Source organism: Hippocampus zosterae, chromosome 10, assembly GCF_025434085.1.
Source record: "Hippocampus zosterae strain Florida chromosome 10, ASM2543408v3, whole genome shotgun sequence".
Taxonomy (NCBI): Eukaryota; Metazoa; Chordata; class Actinopteri; order Syngnathiformes; family Syngnathidae; genus Hippocampus; species Hippocampus zosterae.
The window spans coordinates 19234796-19261212 of NC_067460.1; the positions used below are offsets into that span (position 1 = coordinate 19234796).

Sequence of the window (26417 nt, forward strand, 5' to 3'; positions counted from 1 at the left end):
TATCTATCTATCTATCTATCTATCTATCTATCTATCTATCTATCTATCTATCTATCTATCTATCTATCTATCTATCTATCTATCTATCTATCTATCTATCTATCTATCTATCTATCTATCTATCTATCTATCTATCTATCTATCTATCTATCTATCTATCTATCTATCTATCTATCTATCTATCTATCTATCTATCTATCTATCTATCTATCTATCTATCTATCTATCTATCTATCTATCGTATATATACACATATATTAAGACAGGTAGAGTATACTACATGGTTTATGTTCCATTCCTGCGACATCAATTTAAATCTGATTTATTTGCTGAAATGTGCAGAGGCTTATTATTATGCAAACACAATAGTGAAGTCATTACCAAAATCACATTTTTGATTAATTAGACCCATGACCATTTCACACCTATGCTCATCAGACCGTCATAAATTGAAGACCCCCTTCAAGTAAATGTCAAGTGAATTAATCACCTCATGGACAATACTACTGGAAGAACAGCGGTATTGCAATTTATTCTTCAAGCCCCTGGTATATCAAAATTGTAAGTGGTCATTGTTTTTAATTGATTTTTACTTCACTGTAATGCGAAGAAGAGCCGGGGCGACTTTGGCTCATTGTATCTGTACCAGAGAGCCGTGGTGTAGCCTAGCAGTGGGTTAGGTGGGTTGGTCAAGGTGGCCTGCCAGGATTGTATAGCACTGAGACAAACCCAGAAAAAAATGTTACTTATATTCTCTCTCTATTGTGGATTTACAGGTATTGCAGGTGAGTCTGTAACATATTTTATATTTAGAAACCAATTTGTGGTTTCAGGAGAGCAATATAAAGCTGTAGCCATGCATAATAGGTGGGTACAATGCAATCTGCACTAGCATTGTTGGATGACCTTGGAGGTGTCACTATAGGGCGAGAACTAGCTAGATAATTGTTGATTATTCAAATTAGTTTTCTTTCCTTAATGCCGCGTTCTTAAAATCAGCCATTTCCCAACATTGGAAGCAGGCTCATTAATTGCTGCAGTTTCAATAGAGGTTATTGTGTGTGTTTGTACACACATGACCAGTTTTCTGTTTCTGGATGCTGCAGATGAGGACCGCCCATAAGAGAAGTAATAAGATTAGGTAAGGAGCGCATTGGTCACTGCTCCCCATCTCTATTTGCTTAGAGCACATATCCTTTCATCTCCTATCCCAGAAAGACTCCCTTTTTGTCTGGCTCTCCGTTCAGCCGCATCTCTCCTTCCATTCACAAAATGATGTGATAGGATTCATTAACCAACAGTGAGACGTTATATTGCATTGGAGCCCAAATGGATGCCCTCCATCAGCCATTCGTATACTTGTCCATCTATTTTGTCTCAGGGCTACACTTTGAACACTGCTCTAATGAGCGAAACACAAAGTGAGCGTTGTTGTCTCTCACTCCCTCTCTCAAACACACACAAAAACACAGGCACACACGATCCACAGAACATATACAGTTGAACCTCTTTTCAATGTACCACATTTACATTTTCACGCCTGTAACATTCACATTTCAAAGTTTCACATAATTCATTTTCCTTTTGCCGATTTTGCTTCCAAAGAACACCTTTACAATGTAAACTTTATTATAACAAACAGATTTCCGCCATAAAATAATAAAAAGGCCTTCGTTGCAACAAAGTGTGGGAAGTTAACTGCCGCCACCTTCAAAACAAAATGTACAGAGTGGGATTCCCCTCCGTTTGTGAACAACACTGCTGATCGACTCGTACATTGTTGTACTTCCGGAGGCAAACTAAGAGACAGAACTAACACCTCAGATCTAATGGTGATTTGAAACATTTGGACGGTGTTGTTTTTTTAAATCTGTCCATCTGTGCGTCTCATGGGGGCCAAGCCCATGAAACCAAGTCATGCTCAATAACAGCCATATATGTCAAGGAACTGTGTGTTTGTGTGTGTGTGCGCGCCCCCTTTATACGATACAAAAACATTTTCAAATAAAAGCATGGAAGGAAACCTTGTAGGTGTGAGGAAGATGGTAGGTGGGAAGTGTTTTCATGGTGATCCACATGGGGCTATGATGGTGTAGGAAGTACTGACGAAAAACATTGAGAGAATGAGTGATACACAGCAGACAGAGAATCTGGGGAGCAACTTTTTGGTGCAAATCAGTTTTGTACAAACATACTGGAAGATGGACACAAATGAGGATGTCCGTACAGGTTATTGAGCTCCAGAGCACAAGATACAGAGTGGCTTGGTGCACTTATGACACTGTCAGGTTTTCTCAGGATCACTTCAGAATCATCTGTCGTTAAACTGTGGAATATAGCAGCAACATTATCATTTCATTATTGACACTGTTAGATGTACCAGCTCATGTGATTGTCTCAGGCCTCACAACAAATGAACATGTAACAAAGCCGAAGTACTGTATTTCTGTGATGCATACTTTGTGGTGTATGTGGTTATTATGTCATATGATCAATATGTTATCATTTAGTTTTGTTAACTCGAAGTCAAGGTTTAATTACAAATCCGCGCATGACCGCAGTCTCTATCCATCTGAACATGAGTCTTATTAACACTGCATACGACCTAATTTTTAATCACAGCATATTGGAATATGTGTGCTTCTGTGACAGCATTGATGTGTGTGTGTGTGCGTGTGTTTTAATAAAATTGTTCAAAGGAAGTTACGATCAATGACACTTCCTTCAATGATTTCAAGCATGTCTATCTCACCATGAATGTGTGACTCACTCTATGGCACACATTTAAATCCGGAATTCCATCCATCCATCCATTTTCCGAACCGCTTGATCCTCACAAGGGTCACGGGGGGTGTTGGAGCCTATCCCAGCTGTCTTTGGGCAGTAGGCGGAGGACACCCTGAACCGGTTGCCAGCCAATCGCAGGGCACACAGAGACAAACAACCATCCACGCTCACATTCACACCTAGGGACAATTTTTAGAGAGTTCAATCAGCCTGCCACGCATATTTTTGGATTGTGGGAGGAAACCGGAGCACCCGGATAAAACCCACGCAGGCCCGAGGAGAACATGCAAACACCACACAGGGAGGCCGGAGCTGGAATTGAACCCGGTACCTCTGCACTGTGAAGTCGACGTGCTAACCACTGGACTACCGGGCCGCCCCAAATCCGGAATTGTGTTTCTTAATTTAAAAAAAACAAACAAACAACAACTCAATTGCACACAGTAATTTGGTTTTTGTTTGATTTTGAATGTGAAGGTATAAAAATGCTGTTGCAAACAAGAATAAAAAGGCTTTATGACCCCCCACAACAACCAATTAAAAAACATTCAGATTAAAGTGGTGATTAGTGACAACCCCCTACACTATTCCTCCCAATGGTATTGCTGGTATTGCTCTTATCTTAAACATTGAAACTGATTCAGTTGATGGTTGGATTAGAAATTAAATTAACAAATGAAAGAATTTGTTTTTTGGGGGGTTCGGGGGGGGGGTTATTTGGGTTTAGTAAATCACTTCATCAGCCTATTCATTTCCCTTTCGCAACATTGGTAAGGAACATGCATTTGTGGAATGAGCAGCAGAGCTGAGTAGGTGTGGAGCCCACAAAAACATTGCCAAATCTTTGCAAAAGCCTTTTGCTGTTCCCATTGAATTACGTTTTAAGATTCTGCCTGTGGCTGTTAGATCATATGATAAAGGTGTGCAGGAGACACAAATAATGCCATGCTGATTTCTGCGTTGATAAAGCAGCATCTTTTGGTGGAGGTAGTGTGATGTTTTCAGGCGACATATCCCCCCAGTGAAAAAAAGAGCTTGTCATCATTGGAGGCAATCTCAGTGAAGCGAGCTACCAAGATGAGATTCTTCAACCTGTGCCTTTGCAACCTCAACGACACAAGATTTATTGCCAACAACCATTGTCACAACAAAGGAATAATCTTCTGTTTTGTCTCATTTTAATTGATGCACACACGGTTCTGTCCAGTTAGTGTTGCGTAAAGCACAAATATGACACCATTTACATAAGAGGAGTGCTCCAGCTCCCTCTTGGCTTTGCTAAGCTCCAACTGCACAAGGTCACTGGAATCACGGGTCACTCAATCAAGCAGCCTGTTTTACCTCTCATCCATCCGAAATCTGTTAAGTACATACTTAATCCGTACTGTACATGGCCTAAGGGAAAAAACGTTGGCTATAAAGTGATCTTTCTGCAGTGCATCTCGAACCTATTGGCGATGTGTGATTTTCAGTCTGCGATTTCAAAACAGTGCATTGAAAATGATGGAAAACCTTTGACTTAGTCAGGGATTGTGCGACTCCACTGAAATGGAAACCGGAGACTTCGACACACGCGAGTCCTACTCAATTCAGTGCAGTCTTTGGATGCTAATGCACCTCTGTATGACATTATAGTGGCATATAATGTGTTGAAGACTGTAAACGTCTGGAATCTCAAGACGTATCAGCCTACAGACGGGTATGAACAAATGTTGAAAGAACTCACAGCCTAAGTAATCTTTGTGGGTTTACTTTGGAACATGTTTCTGTGGATTAGTACTCAGCCACAACGTTTGCACAAATCTGCATCACGTTGGCTCCTCCAATGTCACACAGAAGACAAATGCAAAACGAAAAGTGGCTTTACCAATTTGTTTATAAACAGTAAAACTGCATCACTCTCATGGATCATATACGGACAGAGAGAGAAGCGAAAGACAAGGAGCACAAGAAGACAGCTTAAAAGCCCAGCAGTTTAATGCGCCACTTATCATTGGTAATGTTATGAGTATGTTTGCAACCATCTCGATCGGCCATAAAACCACTTACCCCGGTATGTATGCACGGCGGCACAACTCTTTTCATCGGATGTGCGTCTTATGTGTGCGTGCACTTGGGCAAGTGTAATTGGCTCTCCACTAAGTCCTGCTAAGCCTGACATTATTGAGAGCTGACACTTTTGGATAAATCACTCCACAGCATAACACGGATACTTAGGGAGCAACTGAGAGATAAATGAACGGGAGAGGAAACGCTGAGTAAAAGCTCATAAAATCTTGGCCTTCGTGGGAATAGATGTTAAAAATACTGAAGAGTGCCTATTACCATACTGCGGCGAGAGGAGGACGGTAGTGAGCGTTAAGCCTTTACTTCCTGACGTGCTCTCTCATTTGCCATAAAAGCAGTTGAATATTACAAGATAGAATATAATCGACTTTATAGATTGTTGGCAATCGTGTTGTAATTACCGACAGAACTTTGCAGGTCTAAGGTCATGTAGTCTTGATCCAGCATTCGATGTGTTAATTTAGCTAGGCTGTAATTTGATCACAATGTCAGTCAATAGAGTGCAGACCTCCACCAAGACCAAACTAATACAAAAGGTGAAACACATTCTGGTGTGTTTATACGTATTTGTGCTTGTTTGTCCTTCCGTATGTTGGTCACCAGGCTACAGACAAACTTCCACTTAAATGTTTGCATCTGCACGTTTGTGAAGTGCCTCACCAAAATGTCATGGCTTAATTCATGGCCGATGCATCGCTTATCATACTTTTGAAGATAGGAATCACTTGTCCATTTGTTTTGTATGTTAAATTAATCAAGACTTCATGCCGACTAAAATGAAAAACCGGTTACAGGGCATTGACTCTCACGGTTGGAAACGTTTGAATGGGCAAGCTTGTAAACCAGGTTCGGAATTAATAATAACTGAGATGTACCGTAATTAGAATCCTTTTTTTTCCAAATTTTTGTTCACGTTTTGGATTTTTCCTGTTTGAAGAAAGCAAACTGAACATCTCCATATGCTAAGGAGTGTCAAGTTAAATGCTAGAGTACACATTCCCTGACACAGAACATCACTCATACAATAAACAGACAAGCAATTTCTGGCGCTTTCATAATGCCTGTAAGCAGAGGCAGGCTTTTTGCATCATTCTTACTCTCCATGCTTCGGTCTCTGATAACCGCGACAAGGGTTTCTTTAGCCAGACTAAAGAAAGGCTGTGAACACAGGCTGGTACACAAGACATAGATTCTTTTCAAAACCTGTCCGTTCACGAGGTGGAAGGAGCAAGCAGAGAATGGCAGCCATCCTTTTTACACTCTAGTAAACAAAGAGGAACAGCCAAGACTGAAAGAAAGTTAAGTGCGAAATAAGATTTCATTAGCGTGTGAGTCAGAGGTGGAGTGAAAGAAGGATAAGGAAGTTGCAGGAGGACATTCTGATAATTGCAATTTACCATCACACACCTTGTGTGGGCGTGTGGTGTGATACTAGTTCTAGCACATTCATTAAATAAATCCAAGTGACATGCCCCCCCCCCATCTCTGTGTTCAGGCACTGTCATTGTGCAGAGACACTTTCTCATGATGACCATTAAAAAGAATTGCCAGTTTTATTATTAGCATTGTATGCACAACATGAGACAATAAAATGCGTTTTGTGACTGTGTTGCAAAAATGCGAATTCATATTCGCTACAATAAGTTAAGTGGTTGTCCACGCTGAGACACAGTTGGACTTGGGAGATCCAAAATCCATCCATTTTACCATCCACCTTCCCATTCCTTGTTCACCGTCACTCCTTTTCTAAAACATGAAGTGCATCGAGTGAATAAAGTCAGCCCACGAAGCAGTCTAACGCTCAAAGAATTTACAAATGGGTTAAATCTTTGAACGGTGGACTGGCTCATTCCTCAACACATTTTTTTTTCGAACACTCAACCCTGAAGAGACTATTCTGACACTTACCTTCTCACATTTCTTTTTAGGTGAGGTGTAAGGTCAGACAGCTTGGTGTGTGTCTGTCACCTCTCAGACACACTCACTCAATCTCATTTCCTGCAACTATCTGTTCTAAGAGTGTCTCATCACATAGTATAGAGCAGGGGTCCCCAAACTACGGCCCGCGGGCACATTTGACCCGGCCCTCTGACTCTCCCGTTGTCCTCGGGTCAAAATGACCCATCACTGTGTTAAAAACGCCCCAAAAAACCCTACATGATGTTAGGTTTAGAGTTTGGGGTTAGGGTGAGGGGTAAAGGACTTAGGTTAGGATTAGACCAATGAAAGGAGAAACACTGTGAGAATCTCCTTAAAATGCTCAAAAATGTCTGGCAGTTTTCTCCTCTGAAAAATGGATGGCAGTAAATGAGTCTGGTACAACTTGAATAAACTTGCCCGATGAACTGTAACTCAGAGCCCATGGTTCAATTGCAGCATGGTGCAATAAAACATATTGCGGCTCTTGTCATCAAGTAAAACACATGGGAACATCTCATGACCTATTTTAGGTCTCCATCATAAGTGATGAATATCTCTCGTCTGATCGTGCAGTGTAATTTCAGGCTGTTTGTTCTTTGAGGAAGGCTTCTCAGGACAATGAAGCACAGAGACATTGAAAAATGGAGCAGGACCGGGCTTCATTATAAGTGTCGACACTATTTTAGAGCAACCAAGACATAAAAAAAGAAGACATTTCCATATCAAGGGAGTTTGGACATTCATGTTTGATCTACTGTACATTTTGAAAATGTCAGTCCTTATGTTGTATTATATTACGTTACAGAATAGGATCATAAATTAACAGTCACTCTGATGCAGTTTTCCTGTCTTCCTTTGCTTTTTTTTTCTCTCAAGCTGTCTTGTATGCCTCTAATCACGTCCACCTGCCCACCACCTTTTTGTGTCGCTTGTGTGTTGTTTTTTTTAAACAGTTGGCCGTGTGAACCATTATCAATGAAAGGAAGTCATACCTCAAACCCTTTTTTCTTTGTCTTATAGTCACTTTTAAAGCATACTTGTCATGCAGATAGGTCAAATTTCACATATTGACAAGGGGAAAGTTTGAGAAATGCATTTGCCTTTTAAATTCAGAGGGTGTGCTTAATTCATAAAATTGTCCATTTTCATTCTTTTATTCACCATGACATATAAATCAGTCTTGAAAAAAACACTGCGGCCGCCTACGCATGACGTATTCATGTTTTTTTTTTGCGTCATACAAGTGTGCAGAAGGGTGTAACACAGCCTCTGACTCAGGATCAGGCTGCCGAAGGTGTCACGATTAACGACAGAAGTATGGAGGGGGCCCACCTAAACAGTATATTAAAGTGAAATAATGAATATTAAAAATATAATAACACTTATTAGTCGCATGTTGAGAAATTTACATTGGTTCAGCTGCAATATCGTGGATACAGGAAATCCATACTGGAAAGATTTGTAAGAGGTACAATGACAATAAAGGCGATTCTGATTCTGATTCTGATACATTGCAAAAATTAGAAATCTGAAATATTGTCTGTGCAAGAATGATCTAATGTCATGATCCTTTCTTGTTTGTGTTTCAGTCACCAGCGCATAGGAGAGCGTTCCCTTCAGAGACGCATATGTCCCAAATCATCATTGTTATCCAGCTGCCTTTAAATCCAATTTCTCATCAACATTATTTTGAGTGCTGATTGTTCATTTTGACACTTGACTTCTTATTAATCGAAATGAAGTGCTTTCTTTATTCCAGTTGAATATTTGTAAAGGTCAATTAATTCATGGGCACAGTCATTTGAATGAGGTATTGAAAACTAAACTGAAAGCCAGTTGTACTGTTTACATCAGGCATGTCCAGCTCCGGGTTCTGGAGGGCCACTGTCATGCCTGTTTCCCAGCTCAACGGGCTGCAACACACCTCATTCAGAAGCAGCATGAGAATGATCTTGATTATGTAAGTGTCAGGTGTGTTGCTTCTGGGAGAGCTAGAAAACAGGCAGGACAGCGGCCCTTGAGGACCGACTTTGGACACCCCTGGTTTACATATCTTAAATATCAGCAGTACCATATTATTTTTTTTTCGTACCATTCTGACTGGAGATTTGCACAATAAATGTTATCCTGATTCATGTTTTTAATGCAATACTGTATATGTATTCAATTAGGCCTCTCTAATTCAGAATAAAACTAACTTAATCAGAAATGTATCTTTTTTGAATGTGTCAGTTATTAAAAATATGCTTATCCTTATTTTTATATGGTGCTACATACCGTTACCCTGAAGGGATACACTTGATACCACAACATAAATTTTGAGACATATCGCCCGGCCCGCCTGATCTCTAGTGTGCACACATTGGGAATCACAGATCAGGACTGTTGCTGTCTTAATCCCAAAGCAAAATTCGATCTTTTTCTCCTCATCATCATTCTAGCTGTCATGGCTTTTTTTTTTTTTTTTTATGTATTTATGTCGATGCAAGTATATGTCTGGCATGGACGGACTAATCCCATGTTCATCGCATTCACTCACACAGTGACCTGAAAGCTATCGTCTCACACATACTAATCCAGATGAGGCCATGTGGTGATTAAATTCAAGATCATATGACACAAAAATATGAACTATTCCACTGAGATGCATTTTTTTCCATTATTTGTTCCTTTCTTGTGTTGTTCTTGTTGTGATTTACCACTAAGCCGTGTGTCAATGTGTGTGTGTGTGTGTAAATTTAGTCTTAAACTGTTTAAACTGAAAAATGTGGGCAATGAATCATCCAAAATTCCTTTGGTACATCGATGAAGCAGCTGAGCTCGTTTTGATGTGCCACCACAATCACGGTAGAGGCAGTTCAGCACAAATCTTTGCTCTGTGCCACCACTCAAATGGCTTCAACACAATAGCCACTTTACAGGGGACACAATATGTGGCTGTCTGAGCCACCAAGATGACGTGTCAACGGCTCACAGATGTCACACTAACAAACACACAGAGGGAAGTAGCCTTCGTGGAGCTGATGACACAGAAAGTTATTTATAGCCTTGGTAAGAGGTAAAAGGGTCATGAGACAGTCACTCAAGATAAAGAAGCAGGAACAGTACAGCATCCTCGTAACTTGCGCTGCAACTAGGTCAAAATCTCATGGTATGATATCTTAATTAAGGGTACAGTACACTGTGGGATTATTGCGGCGCTGTTTAAAAAAAAAAAGCTTGTGGGAAAATACCAAAGTGTTTCCCAGGAATGATAACCTTTAAAAAGATTTTAACAAGACAGGTGAAAATGTCCAATAATAACACATTGGTCCATACAGCGATTAAATCACAATGGCAAGCTATACATTAGGCATGCTAATCAAAACACAAACATGCACAACAAATGATTTTAAAATGTGCATCATGCAAAGAATTTTGTAAATATAGGAACCACTAGAAAAAGACTTGAGGGTATCAGAGCATCTTTAAAACAAACATGCTACCAAGTCCAGTCATTCTTATACTATATGGAAGTATAGCATTAGAAAAGGTAACGACTAAAACACATTTCCACCAGTTCAAATCTCCAAAATATTGCCCAAGTGGTTAAACAACCTTACCTGTCAGCAGCAATATTCGTGATTTTAAGTTATTTTTGTTAAATTTGCAGTGTTCATTTAAAAAATAATTAAATAAAATCAAAAGTTCTGAAACACGGTGGCGAAACATTAAATCACTCTCGTGCAGATTACGCAACTAAGTTGGTTATTGCACTACTTTTTGGAAAACCTTTCAAATATCCATCCATCTTTCCATTTTTTGGATCCGCTTAGCCTCACAAGGGCCGGAGCGCATGCTGGAGCCCATCCCAGCCGTTTTTGCGGGGTACACCCTGAACTGGTTGCCAGCCAATAGCAGGGCACACATCGACGAAAAGCCATGGCATGGGTGTCCTGACTTGGACTGGTGTTTCTCCACAGCAAACATGGCTGCCAGTTTGTTAAACACAAACAAGGGCTTGAGGCTGAAAAATCAATCGACATATTTTTATTGCTCTTGTTGCTGATGTAACTCTCCCTTCGACTCCATCGGCATTAATGGGCACTCATTTCGTGAACGCATTTGCTCGTGAAAGATTTGAATAAGATTAAAATTGCTCTGCAACACTTACACGGACTAGCACTTTTGTCCATGGCATCATGTGCAGTTGATGTAAAATTCCTTTCGTTTAATTAGTTTAACATCAAGTTTTGTCTGTACTTCCATTTACATTACGTTGCTCTAACTCGAGATTTATCCTTGTTCGACATTTATGTTGTGAAGCAATTCCCCAGTTTTCGCATTTTGCTCCCGTAAACAGTAATTCAGTATCAGTGTTTATTCATAAAGCCGTTACTCCCAACAGTGCCGGTGAACTCACTTTTTTAGAAAAGGAGTGAGTGATGAAATCCATCCACTTATAGCACTGAGACAGACTTGTTGTTTCTTGTCAATGTGGTGGAAAAAAGGAGAACCTAATTATGGCAAATTAATTCTCATACATAGTGTTAGCCAGAGCTAAACGGATCAGAGCCCGAGTTTGATCATTTGTGAAATGAGACGAAATTAAATGTGTGATTGAATGCAGGAAACGAGTAAATCGACTCAACCAGTGTAAAAGCAGGATGTGACATCAAATGGCAAAAAGAACAAAAATACCTGTTAATGTGTAAATGGTCACTATCGAACAAGCAGATCCATTCTTCTTTTACTGCATACCCCGAGGACGATTTTACACAACATAACTTTCGCAGAGTGCAGACCACTCCATGCTTCTACAGTAAAATCTACGAGTACTACTTTGGTCATCGGTGAATGGGCATGAAATGGATTCAAACCAGGGAGAAGAATAAAGCTGATGAAGACAAATTGGTAGTGTGGAACACAAATGATGAGAAGTTAAGAAAAAAAGGAGTGGGAGAACAGGGCTAAGTTGTTTATGAGCTGCCCAAGGAGAGGTCAGCTGTTACCAGTAGAGACACGTTAATCTGTCATTACTCTCTTCAGGCCTTTGGCACTGCCGCACTCATGAAGGAGCATGCGTGTGGCTGCAACAGCAGAAAGTCTGATTGGAATTCAGTTCAAGGGCTGGATGAAAGCTGAGTCACCATGACGACCTGGAACCAAGGAGCACAGCAGAATGGGGATGATACTTGGTCAAAAGGCAAAGGATGAAAAGGAAATGGGATATCCTCATTTGTATTTGGGTCACTGTTCCACCAGCAACTTAGACTGAAGTCACAGTGTGGAAGTAATCATCTTAATTGTTTTAAATTACACGCAAATACCCCCAAAACGCATTCTGCTTGGCTTGGTAAGTGAGTGACGCATTTCACCATCTGAATTAGACGCAATCAATTTGCTCTATTTTTAGCAGTTAGCGCCACGCAAAAGCCACACAATCAACTTTTGAAGTCAAGAAAACAGCCTAGTCAAATTTTCTCTAAGCTCTCCAATTTGGGGGCAATATTAAAGCTTCTGTTCATTGTGGAGACTGCTCCATCATAGTTTTTCAGTGAGACAGAAATATAGTCATCATCCTTTCATTGTACTATACAGATGAAGAAAAAGAGGACTTTTTCAGCTTTGTTTGACTCAATAATTCTATTTCCGTGACATTTTCTGCAATGACTGCAACAGAAACTGTAGCCTCGTTTATATAAAGGGCACAAATGCTATTTGTTAGAAGAAAAATCTTCCAGTTTGGTGTGTGTCTCACAGCACTTGGGCGTTCAGTGAGATGTCACTCAAATGTCTCTCAATCACATATCAATCCAATGGCTGTTGTGATGACAGAAATTACAGCAATGTGATTGAAAGCCTCCGCCAGTCCATTTTCCCAAAATAGTATCCCTTTTTTTGATATATTCTATGCAAACAAGCATTCAAGGAATGTCCGGGATGGTGTTTCATAAGAATTTGGGGGAGAATGGATGGAGTTAGCGAGATAACGCTCATGAACATGACTTCAACCTGAGAAAATATTGCCTTTGGTCAGAGCTGTAGCCAGAGCACAGGAAATAAAAATAGAAAAATGGTATATTTGCAAGTGAGCCATCACATTAACTATGTCTTTCATACCCCAAGCTTACATTCACTTGTTACATTTATATTAACACAGTGTTCCATTAACCTACCATGCATGTTTTTAGAATGTGGGAGGAAACCAGTTCCCAGAGAAAAACCACGTAGCTAAACGGTTGACTACCGTGCGCTCAGAATATTAAGATTAGATAAGAAAAACCTTTATTTGTCTCACAATAGAAATATTTTATTATTATTATCATTATTATTATTATTATTACAAGAAAGGGGGTGTTGGTATTGACGATGACGATTACACTTATAAGTGCTTTTCAGATCACCCAGAGACACGTTACTGATCGACAAAAAGAATAAATAAATTTTTAAAAATGCATAAACTGTTCCGTGTTTAAGTGAACTGTACCTTATATATTGTTGAAGAATGATTTCCTGTTCTAAACAAACAAACAATTCCATTGAACATGATGTATGCTTATTTAGGCGGCGATTGGCTGGCAACCAGTCCAGGGCGAGGTGTTGCAAGGAATTCAAAGAGTGTTGTTTCAGAAAGGTGCCAATAAAAGGCCCAAGGCGTCCACATAAAAGATGGTAGAATAAGAACTGCACAGTGAGAGAGGGAGAGAGAGTTGAGCATGGCTTGTGTGTTTCATGAAGCAAGCAATAAAACAAAAACCCAATCACATGATCGTTTTTCACCGTGGCATTTCCGAACTAATTAATCCGGACACAACACCGGGTCAGATGGGTTAGGCTCCAGGTCACCCGTCACTAGGATAATAAATGGAGGGATCGATAAAATTATGAGCATAAACAGACAAAATCTTAAAGTCATTATTGTGCTGCTCTACGCTTGCAAGCCATTTGACTGATGAGCTGAGAATTTCAAGACTAGCAAACTAGAACGTTCTTTTTTTTTTTTTTTTAACAGCTCCTTGACAGATATTTCGGGCAGTCGAGGAGACAGAAACTCATAGCAGCAGTCTTTGACATATCACTCAAGGGATATAATTCATTTTCTTTAAAGATGTAAAAATGGCTTCTCACCCTACCGTTGATGTTACCACTGTCCAGCATTCAAGCAAAAGTATTTATAGTACATTATTTCAAGAGACAAGTATCCAGATATATGGAGCTATTGCATTCGTTCGACACACATCGTCAATGAACTGAAAGAAGAGAACAGAATGTGCTGTTCCGGTGGAATAATGAAAGTTGACGCAACTCAAGTGGTACATTACATGCGGTAATGGTTAAACTAGATGACTGTTGCAGTGTCGAACAACAGTCCTCCTTCCACATCCACAGTGACAAATTAGTCTTTGTCAATCGTTCTAAATTCAGATGCAACCAAGACCCTCTCATATCAGGTCTGAGTGGAGTGAACATTTCCCTCGTAATTCCATCATTTCATTTTGACTTGATTCAATTTCTGGGCAGGTTTATGTGGCCATAGCTCATCCTTTATGGACCTCTTCAAGACCCATTTCGGTTTTATCACGTTTTCGGGGCCGGCTGTGCATCTTAATATGCCGTAATTGGTGAACACACAAAGTCAGACGTGATTTACAGGGACCAAGATAAGACTTTAGTGAGAGATATGAAAGGCACTGTGTTCAATATAAATCAAAGTCATGTGTAATTTAAGTCACAAGAATAGTACTAATCAACATCGGGCTTTAGTATTGTTCCGGAACAACGTAAACGGAATAAACAATTGAAGGTAATAGACAACTGCCTATGGAATAAAGAATCGTTTTTTTAACAATATCTTGTTTCTGAACATTACCAGTAAAAACTGTATTATATTCTAACATGTATTTTAATAGGGGCATTGGGAACAAAAATGCTTGCAATAGTTTAACGTTGTATTTGGGTGTTGAAAGAAACATGAACTCGATGCACATGATTTGCCTTGACGGGCCACATCAAAGGATATGGCAGGCCGTAACTGGCACCCGGGCCTTGAGTTTGACACCTGTGTCCAAAAGTTATTGGTCATTTGCCAACATTTCTGTGATTAACTGTCAACCAATCACATGGACATCTTTCCCCTCTTCAGTCTATGTCACTTTGGGGCCTGCGTACCCACCACCCAAAACACAAGGAGCAAAAACCGAACTGTTGACAGATATACCATATGCATGCACAGTATTCCTCGTGAGATAGACAAAAGAAAACCATAAGATGAATTCAACTCCGGTGTTACGGTACAAGAGATTTGTGGAATAATTTAACACTTTGGAAACAGACGCAATAGAGAGAAAACAATGAGAGGTTTTGGTCCCTCTTTTAGGGCGGCACCTGTTACGTTTTGAAATGTCACGAACATCTCGACTTTTAAAAGTTTGAACACATACCAGATGGTGTGGGGGATTTTCATCAGTTCTCCGTTCAATGAAAATGTAAAAGCTTGAAACATTTTTTAAAATGATCTCTCAAGCGTTAACAATGGCCAATGTTTTTCACAGAGAAGCCTGCCGCAAAGCGTTTTATCAACATTGTGTGAGTCCCCTACTACATATTTTTGATCGGGGAAAATTCATTATTAATGCCTGCTATTTTCAGCAATGGCTTTTCACTCAAGGGATGGTTTGGAATGACTTATTCACGTGAGATACTACCACTAAAAGTGTCTTCCAAACATTGGTAACCGTCTAAGCATTTAACAATAGCTTTGTATAGATGCACTTCGCTTGAACAACTCATCGGAAGTGGTCTCAAACTCGGAGCGACTGGCGATTGAGAGCACAGAGAGCTTCCCTCCACATATGTGCCTGGACGGAGCATGCACAAATTCAAGAGTGTAGCTTGTCAGCTGAATTTAGTCACAACCAACATCTTTGCCAAGTTTGGAAAAAAATACAATATGGTGCCCTTAAAATACCAATAAGCGAATAAAGCATGCCAGCTGTCATCAGCAAGCCCTGTAGTGTAACAACGTATGTGCAGTATAATATTAACTATATTCTGTGTGTCATGTGACTTCATAGGGATGTTTATAGTGTCTTTGTTGTGATGCAAATATTAAATAAACACAATTAAAGATTTTTCATAGCATTTGCGAGCCATCATCATGACATCTGAAATCAAATTTGAGTTGGCTATGATTTCAAACGAGATCTAAATTTTGCATCTTTCGGTGAGTGTTCGTGTATATGTGCAATAATGTCAGTCATTGGAATGTTGTAGGCTTGTCTAGGTTGGAAGGTCGAGGCCCGTTTTATAGACCAGCCCGCCCTGACTCAAACCATAAACCTCCGTGGATTGTTGTTGAGTATGTGTGTGCATTGTGCATTGTTGAAATGTCGCTGCAAAGTAAATCATCTTGTGAATTATTTATTGTTTTAAACGTCACTGTTAAATATATCCAAAATACTCATGGGGATGACAACAAAATGCATGCAACTTTATTAATAGAGATTGAGATTGCTGGTGACATGTTTATGACTGAAACAACATGATGTCTCCATACATGTCCGCAGAGCACTGATTTTGTCTGTCTGCCCCTTGATGCAATAGACCAAAATCGCATTTCACCACCTTTGCCACAGGTTAGACCAACTTTTCGCAAGTCGAAAATCTCGACTACTCTATGTAACCAAATTTTCAGATGCACTGGTGGACAAGGCTGTAACTCCCAGTGAGGTGTAGCGCATCACCAAATTCACAAACACGCTGAACAATACCATTGCCACCTCTGTGTAACACAATTTGGTCTTGCTGCTGGAAAAAATTGTGTCGTGTTCCATAGTTTCACAGTTTGCATTGGTAAGCCATGACCTGATGTGTGAATTGAAGGAGAAGTAAGCTTGAACAGCATCTGTCTCATTCCAAAGCCAGGCAAAGAAAAAAAATGTCACTTTGTCTTCTCATGATGCGACCTAATTATTTCTTATATAATGTTCTTAGTTCATGACTCACTCTCTTTGGGGGAAGAAGCCCAAAAAGATTATTATCATATTAACCTGCACAGTGACTGGTGAGTAGTGGACCCGGCAGCAATATTATCAACAAAGAGAAGGATTGAACAGCTTCCTTTTTTTTTTTTTTACAGCATTATAATCAGATGGCCGCGCGTAACAGCTGGCCGCTCAATGACTTGGCAGCGAGTGACGGCAGCTGGGAGAAAGACTTCAACATCTTTAGCTGCTGCACACATACCAACACACACACTCCCTGCCTCAAGCATGTAAATAATGGACACTATTTACCTGTAGCTACATCCCATGAGCACACTAAACATGGTGGATGCTTTTAAAAATCTGTCAAAAACGTGGGTGTAAAGTGTGCTTGGAAATAACACAAATCATCCATTAAAGTTTATCTTACACATGTTAGTTTTTAATGGCAGCTTTCCAAGATTCACACTCCTGACCTTTGACTGGGGAGAGTAATTTGTACTTGACTATGAACTGATTTATTGGGTAGTTAACACATCAGTGGAGAACACTTCCAGGCTCTAAAGGGGCATCTTCATGCGCAATCAGAAATGTAGCAAACTGAGTGCAAGTCCCCTGCCAGATGTCTGACCTCATCCGGCCCCAATCCAGGGTGTTACTCATAAGAGCAAAGATGAGTTTTCTTGTCAACATTCTCTCTAAAGATATACTCTCAGAAACGGAATACTGAAAAGCTCAATCCGTGTGTCCATTTACTCTCGCTTATCCAGGGTTATGTTGCAGGGGAAGGTGCTTAAGCAGGGAAGCCGGAGACTGCCCTCTTCCGAGCCAATTCGTCCATCTCTTCGTGGGGTATCCCAAGGCATTCCAAGGCCGGTCAGGTGACATAGCTTTTCGGGCATGTCCCAGTACGATGTGCCTGGAACACTTCACTGGGGAGTTGTCCAGGAGCCTAATGAGATGCCCGAGCCACTTCATCTGGCTCCTGTTGATTCCAAAGATGAATAGCTGAGCTTCTAACCCTACTGTTTCTCTAATGGAGAGCCCAGAACACCCAGTGGGGGAAACTCTTGTTCTTTCGGCCTCGACCGACAGCTTGTGGCCGTAGGTGAGCTTTGGAACATGGATCGGCCAGTAAACATAGATCGTCTTTCGGCTCAAGACTAATTGGGAGTCTGCGTCACTGCACATCACCTGTCGATCTCCAGGATCTTACCTCAGTTGTGAACAAGACCCCAAGATAAATGAACTCTTCCACTTTGGGCAAGATCTCATCCCGACCTGGAGAGAGCACTCGACCTTTTTCCGAATGAGGATCATCGTCTCAGATTTGGAGGTGCTAATTTTCATCCGAATAGCTTCACACTCGGCTTTGAACCGCTACACTAAGGTTTGAAGATCAGGGCTTCATGAAGCCAACAGTACCACATCATCTGCAGATGAAATTCTGTCCATCAGGGCAGATGCCCAGATGTCAGAGTTTGGTTCAATAAGTCGGATTTGTTTCCATTGAGTGTTGGCGTCCGCCAAGGCTGCCTTTTGTCCCCGAAAATAACAATCCGCAGATGAAGTTGCTTGTTCTTGGGCCCGCTTTGCTGCATGAGCCTACAAAAGCTGTTTTAAAGCTGTGCAGTGTGAAATGAATTTTTAAGACATCAAGGTATTCTGGAGTGGAATGTGCTGAATGTCAAAAAGGTCTCAGCTGCGGGTAGCCGGTCCTTTGATAGTTTATAGACACAAGACACAAAGCTAAAAACACACAACAATGTCTGAACAAGGCATTTGTTTATTCTAAGGTGGCTTTCTATCAAAACAAGTCCTTCTGAACACAACCTCAAACATGCCGCCTCGTTGAGAGCTACAGAAATGATTTGATTGCAGTGATGGCTTCAAAAGATTATGTTGAAAAAGTGAAGGTCCAAAGCATTTTGGGGCAAGTCTTTGTTACTTTTGTCAGTTTTAAGGAATTGTAGGGACCATTGTGAGCTTTTCTTTCTTTAATTGAAGGGTAGCAATCATTAAGCCTCTCAGTCTATATTGATACATGTCAGAAAAAACTGGCGCGACAGAGTTGATTGAGGGATAACGGCCCCTTGCCACAACTAACTGTACAAATACTATAGCGGCCATATACAGGTGGTTAAGAATGATCATGGTAGGACTTTTATAATGAGGCTGTTCATAACATTAGATTTGTTCTTGATTTTACTGTTTGGTGCTTTCTACCGCCTTTATTACCGATTTGTCTTACTGTTTGTTGTGCATGTTAAATTACTCCATGTACAGCACTTTGTATGCAGCGATGGCTGTTTGAAAGTGCTCTATAAATACTGTTGACTTGACTTGACTCATCATAAACAAATTAAGTGGTTGAACTCAAAATTATTTTGTAAGGGTCTGCACAAAATCTTTGTTTTAAAAAGCTAAATATGAATAATGAATACTGCTGAACCTGCGAACAAACAAAAACGCTTCAAATGTGCGTCACTGGACGAGCTGATCAAACTCTCTGTATGAGTCAAGTGAGTTTTACTGGACTCTCAATCAGGTCCTAAAAATATGCATGCAAGGTGTGAAATTTATGAGCAAATGAAGAGGTGCTGCTTCAGGCACGATGCAATGTCAGTTGCCATACTGATTCTTGCCTCGTCTCTCTCACAGAGACGGGGCTTCTGCAGCTGTCAATCAAACCGTCATCTAATATGCATCTGGCACGCATGCCTGTAAATTGGGGTGGGGGGTTGCATGTTAGGAAACCTCCCATATTTCAGTGCAACTTGACAGAAGCAGAGTATATTCACTCAGTGTGTGTGTGCGCGCATTCACATGTGCCTGACATCGATATTCAAAGGAAATCTAACCTACATTTTACTTTTGGTACATGTTTTTGTAGCTTTTTAAAAAAAAATAAAGCTTAGCTCGAAAAACTAAGATCTTTTAAGAAATTTGCATTATTTAATATGTCTGACTGTTTGGGGGGGATATTTGTTAACTTTTCTGAACTGAATTCTACTTTTCCAGATTGCATTTATTAGGAATTATGTGTACTAAGCATGAAAATACAAAATCTCTAATACCCTGCTCTTTGTTCTTCTGTTTTTTATTTTGCTAAAAAAAAAGTGGGAGCACAATCGGTCAGGTTGTTAGCACATCTGCCTCACGGCACAAAGCTTCTGGGTTCAAGTTTTCAGCTCATGTCTAAAACTGGGTACTTTCCTCCAACATGGAAAAAGCATGAACGGTATTACAGTCTAAGCTGCTCTTAGATGGGAATGTGGGAGAGAGAAAAAGAATTAATAAAAAATGGATCTTGTGGAATTGTTCTATTTGACTGCTCACTTGTTGTGTCCTGGGTAAAAACAGATCAATTCACATATAACAAACTGACAAGCATTTCATTTGTATATAATTTGTCCCGATAACTCATGAGGGGAGGCTAAGTAGCTCAGCACATAAGAGAGTGACAGAACAGTCAATGTCCAGGTGCAAGGCTCAAAAGTTGTACCTCCATAGAGAAATAAGGAAACAATGAAAAACATGTTTGCAAGATGAACAAATTGCATAAATAAACATGTACACGTTATAGTTCAACCCCTCCCCCACCACCATTACTTTGTCTGTATTATAAACATAAAAGCTACAATAAATAAATAAATCGAACTGGAATTATAGTGTCAAATAGATTGTCCTTTGAAGCCTACTTACACAGCTGTGCACATACTGTATGCACAATGTACATAAAAGGACAGTGCACATGGCATCTAATTCTATACAGGGCTCCCCAGAAGGTATACAGCATGACTAAATACACAAAGCAATCACATGACCGATGTCACATTGCTGGAGAGTGCACCAGATACCCAACTATTAATGAAAGGCATCCACAATGACAGCGCTGATGAGTGAGGTGACCGTGGCCCCCTGGCTTTAAAATGTTCTAACTACCAATGTCAAGCACAAAAGTACAGGGTTAGGTTTGGAGTGCCATTTATTTGTCAGTTAATTTGCAGAATCCCACACAAGGTGTCTGATTTAGTAAGACCCCCAAAAAGCGGGGGGCTAAATTGTGTGTCCACTCAAACAGACTGCCTGTGCTGTGGGTGGACATGTTGCACGTGATCTAAGACCCGCCACACACTGAGCAAGGCACTGATGCGCGTAACTGGACAATCATGAACAAATTAAGTCAACGACTAACCATTGCAGACGTGGCGGCGAACACGCTTTTCATTTTGCCGAGGCATCCTCCTCGCCACAATAACCGCAATCATCGTTAAGCACATCAGTGGCGGTGTCCACCTGCCTTTCAGACAACTATACAAAATCCCACATCATCAATTTAATTCTTCAATGTATTTACCTACACTCTTCCCAGAATGCACATTTAATTTAAATTCAGCACATTTGGCAAACGCTAAACTGTGTGCAACTAATTTGAAGGTCAGCCGCCAAATCTGTCTGCCTGAGCAATCAATATTGTGCCTCTTATTGCAGAAGCAAACCTGGAATTAAAGAAGCGCATAAACTTTACCTCTTCTAGACACTTACTGTAGTCAGACTGAAGCAAAGCTCTTTAAATGCAAGCACAACTTCAATATGTCTGTCAAAAAAACATCTGCAAAACTGATTCAACTTGCATAATGTCACGATTCCACTCTGTTAAATGTCCAGCAGGTGGCAGAGGTGCACCTGTCACCCATCATCAACACTTCACTTAAGACGCTCACACCGACGCCCGATAATAGCCTTGCTCAAGTCATTGGCTGAGTGCTGTTTTCTCGAGGTTCAACGTTATTGCGCCATAGTTCTCTTGCCTCATTCTGTATTTTTCCATGCAAGTGGAACCATTGTTTTTTTATTGTAAAGATGTATAGGTTTGTCACATTGTCCTTACGTGACAAGCTATTTCTATTTATCTTCTCCTTGCTTTTTGCAAGCGCTTTTTGTTCTCGTTTTTATTCTGGTTATTGTTCGCTTTGGATTCAGGAGTGGAGGCTGTGGTGTCCTAGCGCTCCCCAGTTGACCAGAAACTCCTGCGGATTCTTCTGTTGTGGACTCACGCAAGCCAAGAAAAACTATGACGTCGGAAATCGAGAGTTACCGCCTATCATCCTCGCGTGACAAGAACAGAGACATTGGCTCGAAGGCACCAAAACAAGGCTCGAAGCCATTCACGATGTGCACTGACCATATAACCTTGCCTCGATTCGATCTGCCAAGTGACTCAGGGCCGTTACGGATGGGCACTGTTATTTATCCATTATAAGTTCACATTAACTTACCGCAACGGGTCCGAGTATACTAAACCTGACACTCTATCTATAATCTACGACCCTAATGAGGAGAGAGCTGATCCGGAAAACATCTTGACAGACCATTTCATTTTGGGGGCGTTGAGGTGGGAAATTGAGCAGAGGATTGAAGAGGCTCAAGAAGCAGTCACAATTCCTATTGGGTGCCCGGCAGGGAAGTTTAGAGACAGCGTTACGGTGGGTGTGCTTACAACAACCCGCGTCATGGGCTCCACATTTCCCATGGGTAGAGTTTGCGCACAAAGCCCTCGTGCCTCTGCTACAGGCTGGTCTTCCTTAATAAATGTCCGCTTATGGATATCAACCACCTCTGTTCTCGTCGCAGGATTAGTCGGAATTCCCTCCGTTCAGCGGACTCATAAGATATGCAGAGATACCAGAGGCGCTTTGTCATGCTCCGCATCCTGCAATATAGAAGACCGTCGACACCGCCCCACTCCTGAATATCAAGTAAGAAAGAAGGTTCGGCTGTCGACGTGGGACTTGCATTTGGCCGGAGCCACACGCAAGCTGGGACTGAGGTTCACGGGATCGTTTGAAGTGGAGGCTATAATAAATCCTGTGTACATCAAGCTCCGGCTACTACCCTCCATGAAGGTCCATCCTGTTTTCCATGTCTCTCTACTGAAACCTATGCCATCAAGTCCTCTCTCTCCGTCCCCTCCTGCGCAGGTATTTTACTGAAACCTGCGAAGGCAGTCTTGATTCAGTCTCAATACGACATCGGCTTTGGACTCGGAGTTCAGAACATTTAGAGACAAAATTCAGTTAAAATTATCCCCCAAATTAACAAAAAACTGATTAATTGTTTTCTATTTTTCCCCAATAATCAATTGCGGACATTTACCATAATGCCAATACTTTTTAGGACTTGAGTGGAACAGTATTGACTGTCCAGTGTGGAGTTTTGATACTGATATTTTGGATAGATTGGCTCCATACTCTGGTATGCTACGTACGGTAGGATTCACAGTTTTACAGCAATTCAGTTGTTGGTTTGGGAGTGACTCTGAGCTTGTGCGTTTTACTCCTGCTGTGACTGAAAAGAGGCTGTCGACACTAATCAAACGGCTTTTAGCTCCTATTTTCTAATTACATAGGGCCACACCATCAACAGTGGAAGTTTCTGTCATACCCACTGTGAAAGTCCAAATCGAACACCATTAAGACCCTCGGCCTATAATGCGCAACATGATCGCTTACTACAGCCCTCTCATTAAAAATGTTTGGATTTGCCTCGCCAGCATTCATTCTGAGACTTCCGTTTAAACATTTCTACGAGCATACTGTAAATAAATGCATATGGGCATGCGATTAACCACAGTAAAGAGACTCCGGAGATGATAAAAGCAGTCACAGTGAAAGAGTACAAAGACAAACTACAATGTGGAGAAGTGAGAACCAGAAGAGAAAGTGTGTCGTACCCTAGTGGGGGAAAAAATGAACTAGTGAACTGATTGAGAAGGGGAAGAAAGGAGTGGAGGTTTCATCCTTTATGTGGCAGTGTTTCTCTCTGACGCTCGCAATTGATGTGGAGAGATAGAGGGGTTGTCACGTTGAGCCCGAAGCGACAGAATAATCGCTCCGTGCACAACTACTAGAGGTAAGTGGATCCCCGAAATAGCAGACACGGAAAAGGAATTTTCTCATAAAAAATGAGATTATAACACAAAATCAAATCAAAAAGAGGGCCAGGAAATAATAACGGGGCAACAGAAAACGCTGGTCAAAAAGAGGACCAGGAAATAACAACGAGGCAATAGAAAACGCTTGCGAAACAAAAACGGCAAGGAGAAAGTTCTTAAGTAAAATACTAATCAAAAACGAGAGGAATATCAAGGCACGCAATAATAGTCAGTAGTCATTTAAGTCAGAGTTTTAACCAAGAAGGACTAGACGATAGCAAATGGCACCGCGTGGAATACTCCGGCAGTGAGTCGACTGCCGGAGCGCCCAAATATAGCCGGTGCAATTACCAACAAATGGTTGGCAGGTGTGCAGGCGGCAAGCAAGAACGCCTGCCCCCTGCTGTCGAATCCGGAACGTGACAGGGGTGAGCACACACTTCTTTTCAATCAATCTCAACTTGCTATCTGGTTTTGCGTGTCAGGTTTGCTATGTCACCACAGACCACAGCGATTACAGATGAGACGGAGAAAAAAAAAACCCTGTCCATTGGAGTTCCACATACTCTAAAACAGAAGTCGCTAAATAAAAAGGTTGTAGTTTGTTTAACATGGTATTTAAAAAAATGCAGCTGCCTGCATGCCGTTCTGCTTTCCTCTCTAATATTTTTCAGTGTCTGTATACATAACTACTTTTGACAAGTGCAACAACAGCAAAGCGCATGCAGTCACACGTCTTCTTGACTTTGGTGAATTTCCTTTCTCCGTTTGGAATGTTCACAGTTGTTTGATGTTGGAGCTGTTGATACTATGCCCGTTACTCTTTTTTTCGAGTAACTGATCCCACCTAGTGAGTGCAGTGTCATCCGTTGTCAAAAGTAAAATGTGCAATGCAGAACACAAGCTTGAAGCGGCCGGATTAAATGTTATTTTTGGACTAAGCCGTGGGCTACGCAGGCCGGCTGTTCTGATTCTGATATTACAATTAATTGTGGCTGGAAACTAAAAATATGTAAGAATTAAATGTTTTCTATGGATTTGTAAAGAGTGAGCGAATTCATTCATGCTGCTCCCGCTTGACCACCTGCTCAATACATCCGTGGAATGGAAATGGGATTCATGAACATTCGGAAAGAGATTCTGCAATCAAATGTAGCCATGTTCAGTGATGAAAACAGAATGGAATGACTTTACCCAGGCTAGCAGAGTGGACACAAATGCTTACATGTAGCAGGTCAGTATCTCGACATCACCTATTTTTTTTTTTATAATAATACATTTTTTATCGTTTATAAGCAGAAGCATTTTCTACATACCGGTACCAATATATGTTGTTACTTTCTCTTTTTTTTACTTTTTTTTTTTAATTACTATTTATGTATTTTATAAATGGTAAATTGACTGCCCTTTTATTTCGGGTGCATTCACTTTAGGCAATGTGTTAAGGTGAATTATTAATCCCAGTAAAAAGAAAAAATAAATGTATCTATTCTAATTGGAACCACAATGTGGTGCGACTCTAAAACAAGTTTTGCCACAGTCTCCGTGTCATGCCTCTGAGCCATTTAGATGGCATGCCATGCCATGGAAGAAAGGTGCACATTTCTTTCCATCCAAAACGGTTGTTGTGTGATACTTAATGCACCTTGTAGAACACTAATTGTTTCAGATAAGGTAATTGGAACCACCAGGGAATGGCCAATTGTTGCTTGGACCTGATTGGCCTGAAGCTCAAGTGAACTCCCTTAAAAAGATGAATGAGGAAGTCACTGGGGGCCGGACAACTTGGAGAGCAGTGCTACATGTGGGCTGCTCAAAACTGGTCCACTGTCACTCCTGAAAATAAAGAAAACCGGAAAATCTCCTTCCTGAATCCTGGCTGAATTGTCTTTTTATTCTTTTTTTCACCTAGCCTGCTGTTTCGCCGCATAACATGGTCCCATTTGCTTGAGCTCCCTTGGCATTTAACTTCACATGAGTACCAAGAGTATTTTATTCCCTTGTCCATGTCATAGTTTTTATAAAATACTTTAACGGGCATCAGTATTTAGCAGCAATTCAGGTGTACAGTATGAGACAAAGGCATCAGGCTTTGCAAAGAAAAGGAACTTTGATCTCTGTAGTACTCCAGCAGAACCCTCAACAGAACTGGATATGTACGGCAAGTGAACACATTAGATGCCAAAGCCCCATATATCTACATACACACCAGCTAAAGATTGTGTAAAAAATCTTTTAGCGTTCAGAAAATATATCCGAATAGCAGCTTCTTCTCTTCCTGTTAAGGTGCAAAAAAATATATTTAAAAAAAAAAAGGCGGGTGGGTGGGCGATACAAAACTGTGATCCCCGGAGATGCATTTTGGTAACTTACAGGATGCAGTGGTTTGGCTGAGCAGTGATGTATCAGCACAACACAGCACCTTTCTATGAGCGTACTGCTTGGCATTCAGCACACCACTCACTCCCTTGTGCTCTCGGTCTCTCTTGGCATCCATCCTCGCCGCTTCTCTCCACCTTTCATTTTTTTTCCCCTCACGCTCAGCGCCATCTCTCACTCGCTCTTCCCTGGTGAGCTGGAGATGTGCCAGCGAGCCAGCATCTGTCATAGCGTGCGTGTAGACTCACAGACAGACATGCATATCGGTGTCGACATTTCAACCCCTACTGCAGTGGACAATGTGTCGTTTACTTGAGAACATCGTGAAGATATCTGGATTTTGCCAGATCAAACCATAAAAC

The 26417-nt window shown here is 40.9% G+C and overlaps 1 protein-coding gene and 1 long non-coding RNA gene across 5 annotated transcripts in view; one reads left to right on the top strand and one right to left on the bottom strand.

Annotated features, from left to right (window-relative positions):
• The window catches only part of zgc:172282 (leucine-rich repeat and fibronectin type III domain-containing protein 1-like protein), a 77818-nt gene that overhangs the window by 46570 nt on the left and 4831 nt on the right, over positions 1-26417 (bottom strand). The gene's annotated exons all lie outside the window — the stretch shown is intronic.
• LOC127608644 (uncharacterized) lies at positions 20362-23825 on the top strand. Its single transcript, XR_007964294.1, has 2 exons — positions 20362-21821; positions 21907-23825. It is a non-coding gene; the product is annotated as an uncharacterized LOC127608644 (long non-coding RNA).